General features: G+C 35.2%; 1 protein-coding gene across 1 annotated transcript in view; it reads left to right on the top strand.

Moving 5' to 3' along the window:
• The first annotated feature begins 700 nt into the window (after positions 1-700).
• The window catches only part of LOC108976511 (histone-lysine N-methyltransferase trithorax), a 58,312-nt gene continuing 44,844 nt past the window's right edge, over positions 701-14,168 (top strand). The window contains exon 1 of the mRNA XM_018945672.1: positions 701-1,238. The gene's annotated coding sequence lies outside the window, so the exon portion shown is untranslated. The remainder of the gene's footprint in view (positions 1,239-14,168) is intronic.

Here is a 14,168-nt window from a genome sequence, read left to right as displayed (position 1 = left end):
TGCCGCTTAAAATCTTGACAGACGCAAAGTTGACATAGGAACTCTGGAGAATACTTTGAGCTAAATAAAAAAACTTTTTATGTTGACAAAGAGGTCGTTACTGATGCGACAATTCCTTTATTTGGTATGATGAAGTTATTTCTATTATTATTTATTTTTTTTTCAACGGGGTCAAGGCATTACCTCTAGAAAACTTCTAAAGATGGAATGTACGCATTCTTGGGGATGTGTATTCAGGATATTCGTAGGCGCTTTGTTGATTTGCCTAGATCTTGCGCTGATTCGGTGATTACAAATATTCCACTCGAGTTATTTGAAGTCCATAAATGTAATGCTTCTTAAACGACAGTGAACCAAATGCCTATAAAATGTTTGACAGCACTGCCAGTGTCTAACATTCAATGAGTAAAAAAAAAAAATTATTTTTAAATACAAAAATATTTCCTCATTGTTTTAAAAAAGAAATAAGCTTATAATACAAAAAAAATTCTACAATTTTCAAATGTACCGGTAACATTTCATTCTCTCCATTTCCAATTCGTAACTATGCGTGCTGTAAACACTGCCAATTGCCTTGCTACCTAAGTACGATTACCTAATGGAACACACTCCACTCGGAATTCCGTCAGCAAAGAAAAACGCCACAATAACCGCAGCTAAGCTCACATTTCGCATTCTACTTTTTCGCTTTTCCCTCAAACGTATTAACGTATCGTGCGTGCGTTATTTTCCGCATATTTATATAGAAAATGTCATAATTTATTAATAAAACTACTGAAAAAGTGAAAAACAATCGCTAAAGTAAGTGGGTGTAATGAAAACGGCATGAAAATCGTGCGGGAAGTGTGTCAAATCAACGAATGAAAATCGAAAAACCTGCTTAGAGTAAAGGTAGTGAGAAAAATTTTTCATCTTTCGTATATACGAGTAATCGAGTGTGTTCGTATGTAACGAGAGTGTGTGTAGTTGTGTATATTTTTGTGAGTGAATTTTCGGTTTGCAGCGAGAGCGCACAACCAACGAGAAAAACGAAAACAAACTATATAAAAATGGTAAATGGGTTGAGAATGCGAAACGGTAGTGAAATGTGCGAAATATAGTGAAAATAATAATGTTTAAAGCGAATATCAATAAAAAATTAACATAAAAAAGTTGACAACAAAAATTTTTTGAAACTGTGCAGACAAAACTAAGTTCCAACGCAGCAACAAAGGCGAAAATCTGGATTTAAGAAAAAGGTAAGCCAATACTATACCGATGTATACAGAACAAGTATGTGCACAAGAAAAAATATGAAAATATCTGAAAAAATCACAAATAGCAGAAAATCGTAATAAATGATGAAAACAACATATGAAAACAGTGAATGCGAGAAATGAAATGTTAAAGCGTAACACAAAAAACCGAAAGCGAAAAATGTTTTGAAAACAAATGCGCGCGCATAGCGCTGCAATTGGCGGTGAATTTGTAGTTTGTTTTGATGGCTCTTGCCTACTGTTGCTCCCATACAGTGTGTCATTTGTTGATGCTGGTACATATTTCGTAATTTCTTTGACGAATTCTTCGATGTTATATATTGTGCATAAGCGGCTAACCGCGTTGTAAATAATTGTTTAACCCGGTGTAAAGTTATTGGTTAAATAGAATTTGTTGCTGCAGGCGGGGCTAGATTTCGCAGATTGGTGTGAAAAATGCTTGCTGCCTGAGAACGTGAGAATTATTATTATGTAGAAAAACATGCACTGATACCATCTGCACTTCATATGCCTGCATGCATAACATGAAAACCAAAAACAAATATAATAAGAGAAAACCAATTCAATTCAATATTAGATTTTAACGCTGAGCGCACATTCCGTTTTATTGGTATTTACCGAAACACAATAAAATCGCTATCTAGAAGTTTGCGCTGCGTCACGTTTACCCTTATTTTTTGTTTACCCTTGAAATGAAGCGAAAACAAGAACAAATAAAACGAAATATATATGCAAGTACGCAAGTAAGTGCGTATGTGCATGCTCGCGCAATATAGTCGACATCAGCGCAACGACGACAGCAATTACCATTACCTGAATATGTAATTATCCTTAAAAGCAGCCAACCTTTTTCGTTGGCTTTGTTCAACGCTGCTTGCAACGTAGCGGCGACCACTATTAGGGACGACATAACGAGTTTTCTTCGTGGTGGTTACTTTTTTATACCTTGTTATTGTTTTCGTCGCGCCGTATGCGTTGTTACAGCTTTTTTAGGTATATTCATTTAATTTAGCTCTTAATCGGACAGTCGTCAAGCATGCGTTTAGTCAACTATTGGATAACAACCGGAAAGCAAAAATCGAAAAATGAAAAGGAATATTAAAAAGTTTGAGTAAACGCTTGTATGTGTAGCAATATTGGTACGAAAAATTACCTTAGCTATATAAAAATAAAGTCCTAACTATATAAAAAAAAAATCCAATAACAAATTGAAACACGACAAAAAGTGCAAAGTATTATTTATGCAAATGAACTTATAATTGAAATTCGTGACAGCAATAAAAATTTGCTTTAAATTGAAGGTAAAGTGACAATAAAGTGTGAGCAAATAAAATACAAATAGTAAATTATGTCCAAAAAAATCTATAAAAATTGAAACGAACACGCAGCAAAGCGCGCTGAATAAATACGAAAGGAGAATTAAGCAAACAAATAAAACCAACGTAAAATTAATGAAACTATAACAGTAGAAATACCAACTAAGTCCATAAGCATTGAAAAATATTGAAAAAACAAACAACGTACATATAAAAATTATAAACCGCAGGCTTCTCTGACATTTAAAGCGATTTATGTATATGCATAAAACAAGCTGAAAAGTAGCACTATAAAATTGTGTGTGAGTAGAAGTGTGTGTATATACAATACATTCGTGTGTGTGTGTGTTGTTGCGTGTATGGCTGCAGCATCAATAAATAATAAATTCATAAGTGAATGGCTACAAAAGCAGCAACAAATCGCTAAAATAAATTAATGACAACAACAATAGTAGTAATTATAATTAAGCGGATATTATGGCTGCTCTCGACTGCCGTTTTATTATTGTTGCGATTGTTGAAACTCGCTCCATAGATTTTTTTTTTTTTTGCTATTAAAGGTGTTTCTTCGCAAAACGCACATACGTAAGCCTATGTATAAATTTATATAAGTCATAATTGGTTTGTGCTTTATTATACCTTTAATTATTGTACCTTTTAGCAGTTCGCAGATTCATGTGATTAAAAAACTTAAAGAAACACACACACATTATAATTCTTTCTATTTTATCAATTTAATATTTGTGTATGTATAACAAAAGCCGAACTAGTTGCCTATTTAATAAATCGTATAAAACACTTTTGTGGTTAAAAGACAAAACAAAAACATAGAAAATTATAGCAATTGTGGGAGAAGAGCGTAAATAGACAAATAGCCGATTTAATATGTATGTCTGTAAATGTGCGAAGTTTGACATACAGTGTTCGTCATAATTATTGCAGCATGTTGAATGATATTTTTTAAACGGCGGTTTACTTTAGATTTCATTAACGTAATACATTTGTTAAATTTATTTAATTAATTTCTGTTAACTAGTTAAATCTCTTTATTGTGATTTATAATAGATATCTTGCCTAAGAATGCATTCATAAAGATTTGTATCACATAAAATAATCCGAAAAATGTATAATTTTACTTGGATAAACACATAAGAAAGTGACTTGCGAAGATAATTCACATTGACTTAAGGTGTTATATACACTTATGAATATATCGAATGTGTGCATACATATTTTTGATATTAAAGGTATTTTTTTTTTTTTTACCTTTTTGAAATTGAACTCTTCGAAAAATATGTATATTTTTACACCATCAAAATGTTGATATTTAATTGAACATAGAGTCTACTGACATTTTAAAAAAATCTGAAATTTTGACATTACATAATATAAGTCGAAAATATACATATATATTTTTAATTAAAAAATATAGTGTATTTGGGCCTTATTTTTGTCTGTTTACACTAAATTTAGTGAAAGAAACATTTGTTCAAGATAAAAGTAAAAAAACAAAACTTTTTCACATCATTTTTGATGTTATGTTAAAAAAAAGTCTGTAAAAAAGAGTTCTTTACATTAACTACAATATTTTCATATCATACAATTTTCTATGGGACTTGTAATTCTGCCGAAAATCGAGTTATAGATTTTTTAACTATTAATAATTCCGTCAACAGATCGCCTGTAAATTATTTTTCCTTTCTTGTTTCTTTCTTGTTTTCTTGTTTTATCTTTCGTTTCCGATGGGTTTCAATCTACTATAGATTTCTTTCTTTTTCATAATTTTCAAAGGCTTCTTACTAGACTAAAAGAAGAAAATTTTACCTTTTTCGGGCTAGGGTGCAAGAATTTAATGAGAAAGTTTACAAAATAATGAACTAAAGTGCACTGTGCAGTTTATACCCTTAAAAAATTAAATAACAAATATTTCGGATAGAAATTGTACATATCTGAATTATCTTTTTTTTTAGCATTTTTTATGCTTTTGAATATATAAAATTAAATATAACTTTTTAACTTTTTAAATGGGCTTCTGTAGTAATTCATTATTCATAAAATGCTATTCGAATTAAATTTAAAATATTTTGAAATTCGTTGATAATATTATTTCGGATTATTTTCAAAATATGTTTCGAATTATTTGAAATTTATTTTAAAAATATTAAAAAATAAAAAGATATCTTACATTAACGCGAGAATGTTTTTTTTTTTTTTTACGCCACCACTGTACATCGTATATTTACATATGCCGATTGTCGCTTAAGTGTAGAAAAACAAGTATTTTGCATTGTAGTTTGTGTAATTTGTCTACCTTATGCCCCGCGCACTTGATGGTTGCGCCTATTGTCTTCTGAGCGAAGATTTGTTTTGCGAAGATACATCGTGTTTTCAGCCGCGATATGTAGTGATGCGAAATCGAGCGAATATGCGGGTGTGCGACTGCTCGTGCAGAAGCAACACTCCTTCTTGTTGTTGCGTTTGTTGTTGTCATTTACACACATTTTTTTCATCTGGCCGTTTTTAGTTTTTTTTACTACATATTAGCGATTCGTGTACGAGTTTGCCATGTGAAATAAATGCATACACATGTATCTTTTAGCGCTTCGGCCGGGCAAGAAATATGAATTTCGTTAAATTGGTTTTGTGGTGGTTGCTGTTGTTGCCGAGCACTTAATTTGTTGCTCTTTTCGGTCGTAACGAGTTTTGTATTGTCGCTAACACCGCCGATGACGAATAGATTTTTCCGCTACACGATTTTTCACTCGTCAAATAAAATTTACATGCATATCTACACACCCATCCATACATACAATCATGTATACACACAGTATTTTGCTAGTTGCTTTTTTGCTAGTAAAACATTGTTGATTGTTTTCACTTATTGAACTAATTAAAAAAATTATTTCACTAAAAATACGCCAAAATTCGCAATTTTTATCGCTAATCTCTTACTCTACCTGCTTCTGCAGTAATTCTCCAGCTTGCGATTGTTGTTTCGTATTATATTTATTATATTTCGACGCATTTTATCTGTCTTCAATTGGCGCAACCTTATTTTTATTGCTGTTTATCTCATGTCGCCCGCTTTAATTTGTTAGTTCGTTTTTTTTTTTATATATTTTTTTCACTTTTTTTTCTCGTATTGTCCACTCTCTCCATAATCGCATATTTGCTTTAGTTTGCTATTCGCGCATTTTTCGTTGGGTTTGTGAAATTTCCAAATGCGCATATTATAAATAAACACATATACATATCTCACTAAAACAACTACAAGAACACCAACAAAAAATAAGAAAATGTAAAAATAAACAACAAAAATTATCCTCATATTTACTCGGCCCAAACACATTTACTCATTATTTGGTTAGGTATGTCGAGATAGTCAAATATACATGCTTACATATAGGCATACTTATGTACATAGGATAGACGGTAGGTAGGCTTATGCATGTACTAACAACAAATACAATAGCAATTACTGCACCGTTGACAGTCATCTTAATGCGGTCTCAATATTTGTTTGCATTATTTGCAGCGCAAACGAAGAGAAAAATTATAGGAAAAATATAAAAACGATAAAAGTAAGGCAAATAGCAGTGTCTATATGTATGCACGCACATATGCGCATACACCAGTGCTGGTTAGGCAAACAAACGCAAATCTCGTAAAAGCGGAAAATCGAATTTCAATTTCAATTGCCATTTTTCTCAAAGTGCTTTTATTGCCATTATTATTATTATTATTTACACATTCGCCTGGCCGATTGCCTGCCCACACATGCCAACAATGTCGTTTGTGCAAAGATACTTGCATGGCTATAGATACAATATTTACAGTTATAGCACTCCCCTGTCTACACCGGTATCAAGGTAGTCGCACAGTGTCCCATGCGTGTCAAAATTATTTACAAAAATTATTAAACACTAAAAACGTTAATGTCGGAAGCATCGAAGCTATAATTCATTGAAAGAAATAATATAAAATGGGATCCGGAAAGCATACTACAATAGAAGTAAGGGGGATAATTTGGAACATGTATAAAAAAGGGCAAAAATTGGCCGAAATTGCTAAACTAATGGACATTTCTCGTAAAAAAGTATACAGCGCAATCAAATCATGTATGGAGGATTCCCAATTTTTAGATTTGGAAGCCAATACTATTAGACGGATGCGCGTACAGACGCCGCTATAGTAAGAATCGCCAAAAAATTATCCATTTAAATCATCACGGCAAGTAGCATCTGATATCAAGCAATCATTTGGCTTAGAAATATCTTCTAGACTTGTCTGAATCAGACAAAATTTTTCAGAGGCATCTCGAGGAAGAAACCACTCCTAAAAAAAAAAAAATATTTCAAAACGACTGATCTTTTCGTCAAAGCTCATGAGAGAAAAGCTTAAATTTGTGTAAAAATATATTGTAGTGTGCCGGAACAAAGGTTAACAGCATAGGACCAGATGGCAGAATAATTGTACATCGTCCTAAGAGCCAAAATATAATCCTAGTTACACTGAGAAGACAATAAAGCATGGTGGTGAAAATATTATGGTTTGGGGAGCATTTTCGGGACCTGGTATAGTTCTGCTCGTAAAAATCAATGGAAAAATCGACAAGTTTCAGTACTTACACATTTAAAAAAAAAACATATGGAACCATATGATTCTGAGTGTATGCCAATTAAATGGAAATTTATGCAAGACAACGATTCCAAACACGCCTCGAAGCTGGTTAAGAATTGGTTTTCTGCAAGGAGGATAGATATTTTCCATTGGCCGGCGCAAGCCCTGACCTAAATCCAATTGAAAACCTATGGAATGAAGTCAAGACTGAAATTGTTATAAAAAATATGGATGATCTCTGGTCTGGCGTTAAAGAAACTTGGTACACTGTGCCTATAGCTACATAAGTGTCTCGTATAAAGTATGGGTTGCAGGTGTGAAACATTCATTAAAAATAAAGGTTACAGCTCAATATATAAGTAAACAACAAAAACGTTTGCATGACAAAAAATATATAAAAAATACAATATTAACTAAATTGTCCACCTTTTTTTAGGTTGTGCAATTTATGTGTCCATCTCATTGTACTAAAGTTTTCGCATTTTGATGATTATTTTTTTAATAGCACATTCATTTTGTACTGTTATTGAAGACAAAGAATTAACCTTTTAAAACAACTCAAACACTTGTTATTTATTAAAAACATTTATGATACTCTAACACGAGAAAGAAGATATAAAAAATTTGCCGTTTATGTATGTGTCCATAGCTGTATGCTATAATGATCCGATCTGAACAATTTTTCCGGAGATTGCACTAATGTCTTATATAGTCATCTATGCTAAATCTCGTTAAATAAAAAAGTTTGCCTTATAAGATCTTGTTTATGACCGGTCAGTTTGTATGGCCGGTATAGGCGGTTCTGACAAATGAGTAGCTTCCTCTGAGGAGAAATGTACGACACGATAATCAACACGTCAGTATAATTTCCCGTGATTGCTTCAACACTTTATACCAAAATGAATTATTATGATATCGATAACGATTTTGGTTATAAATATTTCTCTTATAAGGGGAGAACCTTGATGGCTTTTTAAGCAAAACTCTAAATACTTAGACTTTAAATAAAAATTATAGCCTTTGCCCTTAGTACAGCAAACCGAATTGAGTTTCGCAGGAAAGGAAATGTTTTTTCTTCAGAGACTTCATTTCATACGAGCACTTTCAGTCTATAGTGGACCATGAATCGCATAAATAAAAGCAACTCTATTGCTCTGCTTTCACACTATCTGAGTCGTGCAGCAAGCAGCCTTGAAACGGTAACTGCTTACCTATAAGCACCACTCCATACAACGCACCCCTACCATGAAACTTCGTGGTAACAATGAGATTACCTTCAAAGCTCATTATATCTTGAGTGACTGTAGCAATTCTACACGCTAATGCGACACGTAGACAACCCGTCTAAGTACTTATCTACAAATAAACTAATCGCTCTTTACATTTGTCTTAACTGACGGTTAGCGTAGCAACATTTGCAATCAAAACAAATGACAAAATACCAGAAAAGTATGTGAAACACAACTAAAAGCATATTTACACTTTATTTCTTCGCTGACAAGTCAAAGGCGCAACTCCGCTAAGCTCCACACACACGCACACACACACTTACAACATCAAGGCCTGTACAGACATTGTTACTTGTGGACACATAATACCGTGCTACATTTATAGTTTGTTCCATTTCTCAGTTATCTCTACATGTCCGCAATGTGACAAGTTTGTCAAGGGATTCATATCTAACGCCAAGCGCAGTTGCCTTACGGAACTCAACTCTACGGACGATTAACTACTACTTACCGCATGAATCTCCTAAATAAATTCAAATGCATGTGCACAATGTAGATTGTTATTTGCGAAGCAGTTCGGTAGCTATCGCCAGCAATGGGATTAACTGTGTTTGACACTGCAGATAAGGCTTTTTGACAATCTGCTCATCAACAAGTTCAGCCAACGCCGTCTAGCCTTTTCATAAATGCGTAGGAAAACAACCCAAATACGCACCTACCTGTAAATGCAGAAAGCCTTATCATTTAGAAGAATTTTTAAAACCCACAACATGTTGGCTCAAGAAAATTCTAGATTTGTACAGCTAATAGTAGTAGTTACAAACTTAAAAACTTGGTGATTAGATCAAATGTTCCTAATGTTGTGATGATAACAGATAACATGTAGACAGTCGGACAATTACCCCACCTACTTTTCATATAACGGAATATCCGAATACTGCCGAAATAGTGCCAAATTTCAGAGTATCTTACAGTAATGTATATATATGTATCAGACTTACAAATGTATCTGCCAAAACTTTAATAACAGTTGAGACCCCGCTCATCATCTCATCTTATTTTCACCTTAATCTCAATTAGTATATAATTGTATAATGCTCTGCTATGGACCAGGTTATATTTTACTTCCGTAAGTGCATCAAATTTCGGTCCGAAAGTATCGATTAATATCTTCTGGATCATCCAAGCCAAGTTGCTTTAATTTGACGCAAAATAAGCCCAATAATGCCTTTGTTGGCCGAAGTGAAATGTTCCAAGGAAATGATGTAAAAACTGAAAAATCTGAAACTAACTATTTTACTCAGAAATGCCTTGACTTTTTTATCATCTTGTTCGGTTCTTCCAATCCCCAGATGTCGTAGTTTTCGACTACTTAAACTGTAAATGCGGAACAATTCTGAAGCGAAGAAAATCCACAAATTATTCATGAACAACCATTATATTCACCTGAATTGACAGTTTGGTGTGGTTTTTGGCCTGATGGAACCATCGGTCCGTACTTCTTTCAAAATGAAACTGGTGACACCGTTACTGACATTGGAGAACAGTATAGATCGATGATAACCAACTTCTTATGTTACAATTGAAAGCAATTGATCTAAGTAGACAACATTTGGTTCCAACAAGAATGCCGCATAGCACGTGCAAGAATCGAATTATTGCGAGAAAAGTTTAGAGTTTCGATTATTTCAAGAACTTTATTTTAGTTACACTTGCTGCCGAGAATGCCTACAATTCCGGAACCAGTTAGAACATGTTAGAAAATATTGCGATTGTGAGCGTTATTCTCACCTAATCGGATCCGGACTCGGACCCAGATTTATATCTGGCTGAGGCTTTGTTATTTTTCGATATTATTTGCGGAATGTTTTGTGCAGCTGCAACAACAAAAACTGGTAGCTCTAGTAGTCCGTTATAGCAAGCTAGCAAATTTATTCGATTCCACCCGAATTTGGTCTTATCTTTCCTTTAATTTATCTCCATTTTGTGGTGCAGCAAAGTTGGATTACTATGTCAATTGCACAACATGAGGCCACAAATCTCTAATCAAATAACCATCAACGGCAATTTTAGGTTATGCCTGTGTGTGTGTGTGTTTTTTTTTTTTTTATTCTTTGCTGTTTTTTGTGTCGGTCTTCATTTATATCTTTGGTTCGTGACTAAAGTAGCGCGCGAACCCCAAAAAATGAAAGGAAAATCCTCATAAACCTGTCAATTTGACAATTCGGCTTTTCTTGCTGATTTACTGCCAACACGGGTGTGACGATCATAACGCTAAAGGGAAGTATATATGTATGTAATATGTGTATTTATTTATGAAATAATGCGTTTGTTAAACGACCACATCAATCTGGTGCTCGCAACGATCTCGCTATAAATCATACAACACACGATAGCACATATCTAGCGCTCCCCGACTATACATATTTCGGTTGTACAGTTACTGATAACATAATATTTGTTGATTCTCATATCTTTTGCATTTATAATTAAGCCACTGTATTTAGTCTGGTTGCCAAGTAAATATTTATGATGAAATTTATGCGCATATCATTTGTTTTTATTATTATTGTTACTTTTAAATCCAAAAAAGACCATTTGATGGCGGTGATTGTCTGCTTAATGCCTCGACTCTTACCTGGTACACAGACGCTGCGAATTTTCTATTTATTTATGACAAACAGTTAATAAATAGTTAATAGAGGCTTCGTCTACAGTGAAGCCTTTAAAGCGCTTAATGTTGATTATTGTTTTGATTTTTATTTACAGCGCCATTCCCGCTGCGCATTCGACGCCTTTATCATTTGTTTACGCCATAAAATTCATACCTATTTTCGACATAAAAGGCGCTGTTAAATGTTTATAAATTTAAAAGTTATAAAGTTATTAACAGCGCCTTTCCATTGTCACCCAATTGGCACTGTTTGAGTTTATTTAAATTTATATACTCCGTAATTGTGCATAAGTCCGCGGTTTATACTACCAAATTGGTACTATTTATGATGGTAAGATACTATTAGAAATAATTATTTAGGCTTATAATCACTTATCGAGGCAATAAAGCAAGCAAACAGTAATTAAGGGAAAGTTTTTATTTGCATTATTAAACACCAGTGATTTATGGAGTAGAAAAAAATTTTTTTTTTTTTTTGGAGATTCCAAATGTAGCCAGGTCCTTCTTTACCTGTGAGTGTAGGTCTTCCTCTTCCTCTGCTTCCTTCTTTGGGTAATGCGTCGAATACTCTCTCAGCTGGAGGGTTTTCGTCCATTCGGACGACATGACCTAGCTAGCGTAGTCATTGTTCTTAATACTCATACCGAAGTCGATATTCCCCGTTGCCAATGCGCAAAGGACCATAAATAAATCTTCAGCAGAAGCTTTCTCTCGAAAATTCATAACGTTGATTCATCAAATGTTGTTATAGTCCATGCGTCTGCGCCACATAGCAGAACGGGAATAGTGAGTGACTTACAGAGTTTGGTCTTTATTCGTCGAGAGCGGACTTTTCTTCTCAATTGCCTCTTGGCAAGAGTTGTTATCTCGAGTGTTAATGCCCTTTTCAACATAGACGAAATTTTCTGCGTCTTCGAAGTTATGACTGTCAACAGCGACGGGGGAGCCAAGTCGCGAGTGCGACGACTATTTGTTTGATGACAGGAGGTATTTCGTCTTGCCCCATTGGCTTCGCTTCCTTATCCAGTCTGGAGAAAACAAAACTAACGGCGCGGTTGTTGAGGCCAATGATATTAACACCATCGTCGTATGCCAACAGCTGTACACTGTGAGCGCAATTCACTTGAGAGTGCACAAAAACGATTATTTTACATATGGCTCAAGAAGCTCACGACTTGCGGCCTTAGACCAAGTATCCTCTGCGTAGCCAAAGAGCATACGTTTGAAGAAGAGCTAAAGTGGGAAGGCGAGCCATCCCTCCCCATGGTTCTGCGCTTGATTTGAGATCCGCCACTTCAAAAATGTGCCGAATGAAAAGAAATGAAGAACCGGTGCATTCACATAAATTGAAGATAAATAGTGATATGGTAGAATCATCGATCCGTACTTCTTTCGAAATGAAGACCGTTACCGTTACTGTCAATGGAGAGCGGTATGGATTCATGAGAACCATTCTTTTTGGAAGTTGATCTTAACAATATCTGTAACTGAATTAATGCGAGAAAAGTTTGCAGATTCGCCAAGCAGTTGTGATTTAACACCATTAGACTATTTCTTCTGGGGCTGTTCGTAGCCATTGGTCTTTAGTAATAAACCAGAGCCTCTTCAAGCTTTAAAAGACAATATTGAGCGTGATATTGCATACTTTTGATTTAACAAGATATCTTCTCGAAATTTGACAAGAATTATTGTCCAAGGCAACGCTACAATAAGAGACTCCAACCAGGTCTCAGCTATAAGCCGTATAAGTTTTTCGAAAATATTCGGTTTGAATCGTTTCAATTCACATATGATGAAAAGTGTCGTCGGGGGTATGTTTTACATAATCTCGAAAAGTGCTTTTTAGCGTGTTTTTCTTACGAAGGTTCTACGGTGCTTATAGTTTGAAGTCGCTTCTAAGCTGCTAATAGGTTTTAAAACCTTGTGTCAGGTCAGTGTCAAGAATTTAAAATTGTATTAGAGAAGGCTTGAAAAATATTAACTCCTCGCTGCTGAACAAACCACTGGCTTATAAAAACACCATACATTCGGTGCCGCCAGTGTGGCAGAGTATCGGATAACATTAGACACAAGCTTGGCACTCAACTACTAAATTGTATAAACCGGATTTATTTTTGTGTTTTTGAAATATTACGCCATCTGTGGCCTTGAAGACGACAACCCACTGTGCGCTTATATCCTTTTCCATATGCTCTATTTTGTCATACACACTCAACGCTATTTATATACTGTATATCGAAATAAATTTTATTTAACTATTGTATATCCGTGCACATGGCAGAGGGCTGAAGCCGGCACTTAGCCACCCCAATTTATGGAAAATGTACGTGTGTATTGGCAGGCGCCGTGTTTTTGACGAAAGCGCCGCCGTAACGTAGCCACACAGCCGTCAATGTCGCCATGGCATTTGTCATAGTCGTCGTCGTCCGTATCGTTGTCCTCGATGCCTTCGTCACCCCGGCCATTTCACCCCACCCCGATTTCCGTAATATTATTTGCTTTTTCCGTTGTTGCTGGCATATACCATGGCACAATGCCCTCACGTGCCTCACACCGCCGCGCGCTCATTACAATAAGTAACACACATAAATATATACATACATGTATGTATATGTATGTATGTATGTATCTTGATATATTTATTTCTACCACTCCGGGTAGTTATAGTATCTGCTCTAAGCGCACGTTTGACCCCACACCCGCTATTCGACATCCGCCATCCGTGATCACCCATCACCGCCACTCAACGCAAATCGCTTCAACGCGCATTAGTCAAAAGCCGAGTAGTACTTGGCAGCGACTTGTAGCTAGCCGCGCGTTTGCCGGATTGTTGAACTGTGTTGGACGCTTGTTAATGGCAAATGCTGCACACACACACACACACACACACACACACACACACACACACCTACATACCTGGTTTATATTTATAGTTGCTGTGCTGTTGGTGGTGGTGGTGGCGCTGCCTGGCTGTAGGGTGATGTGTTGAATACAATGCTCGCGACAGACTGCAAACGACATCTGTCAAATATTAAAATACACACGTTCTTATGGACGGACCCATTTTGACAGC

The sequence above is a fragment of the Bactrocera latifrons genome, unplaced genomic scaffold, assembly GCF_001853355.1.
Source record: "Bactrocera latifrons isolate USDA-ARS-PBARC rearing strain unplaced genomic scaffold, ASM185335v1 scaffold_77, whole genome shotgun sequence".
NCBI classification, from domain to species: Eukaryota; Metazoa; Arthropoda; class Insecta; order Diptera; family Tephritidae; genus Bactrocera; species Bactrocera latifrons.
Note: the sequence above shows the minus strand (reverse complement) of the source record. Positions and strands in the feature narration are given on the sequence as shown.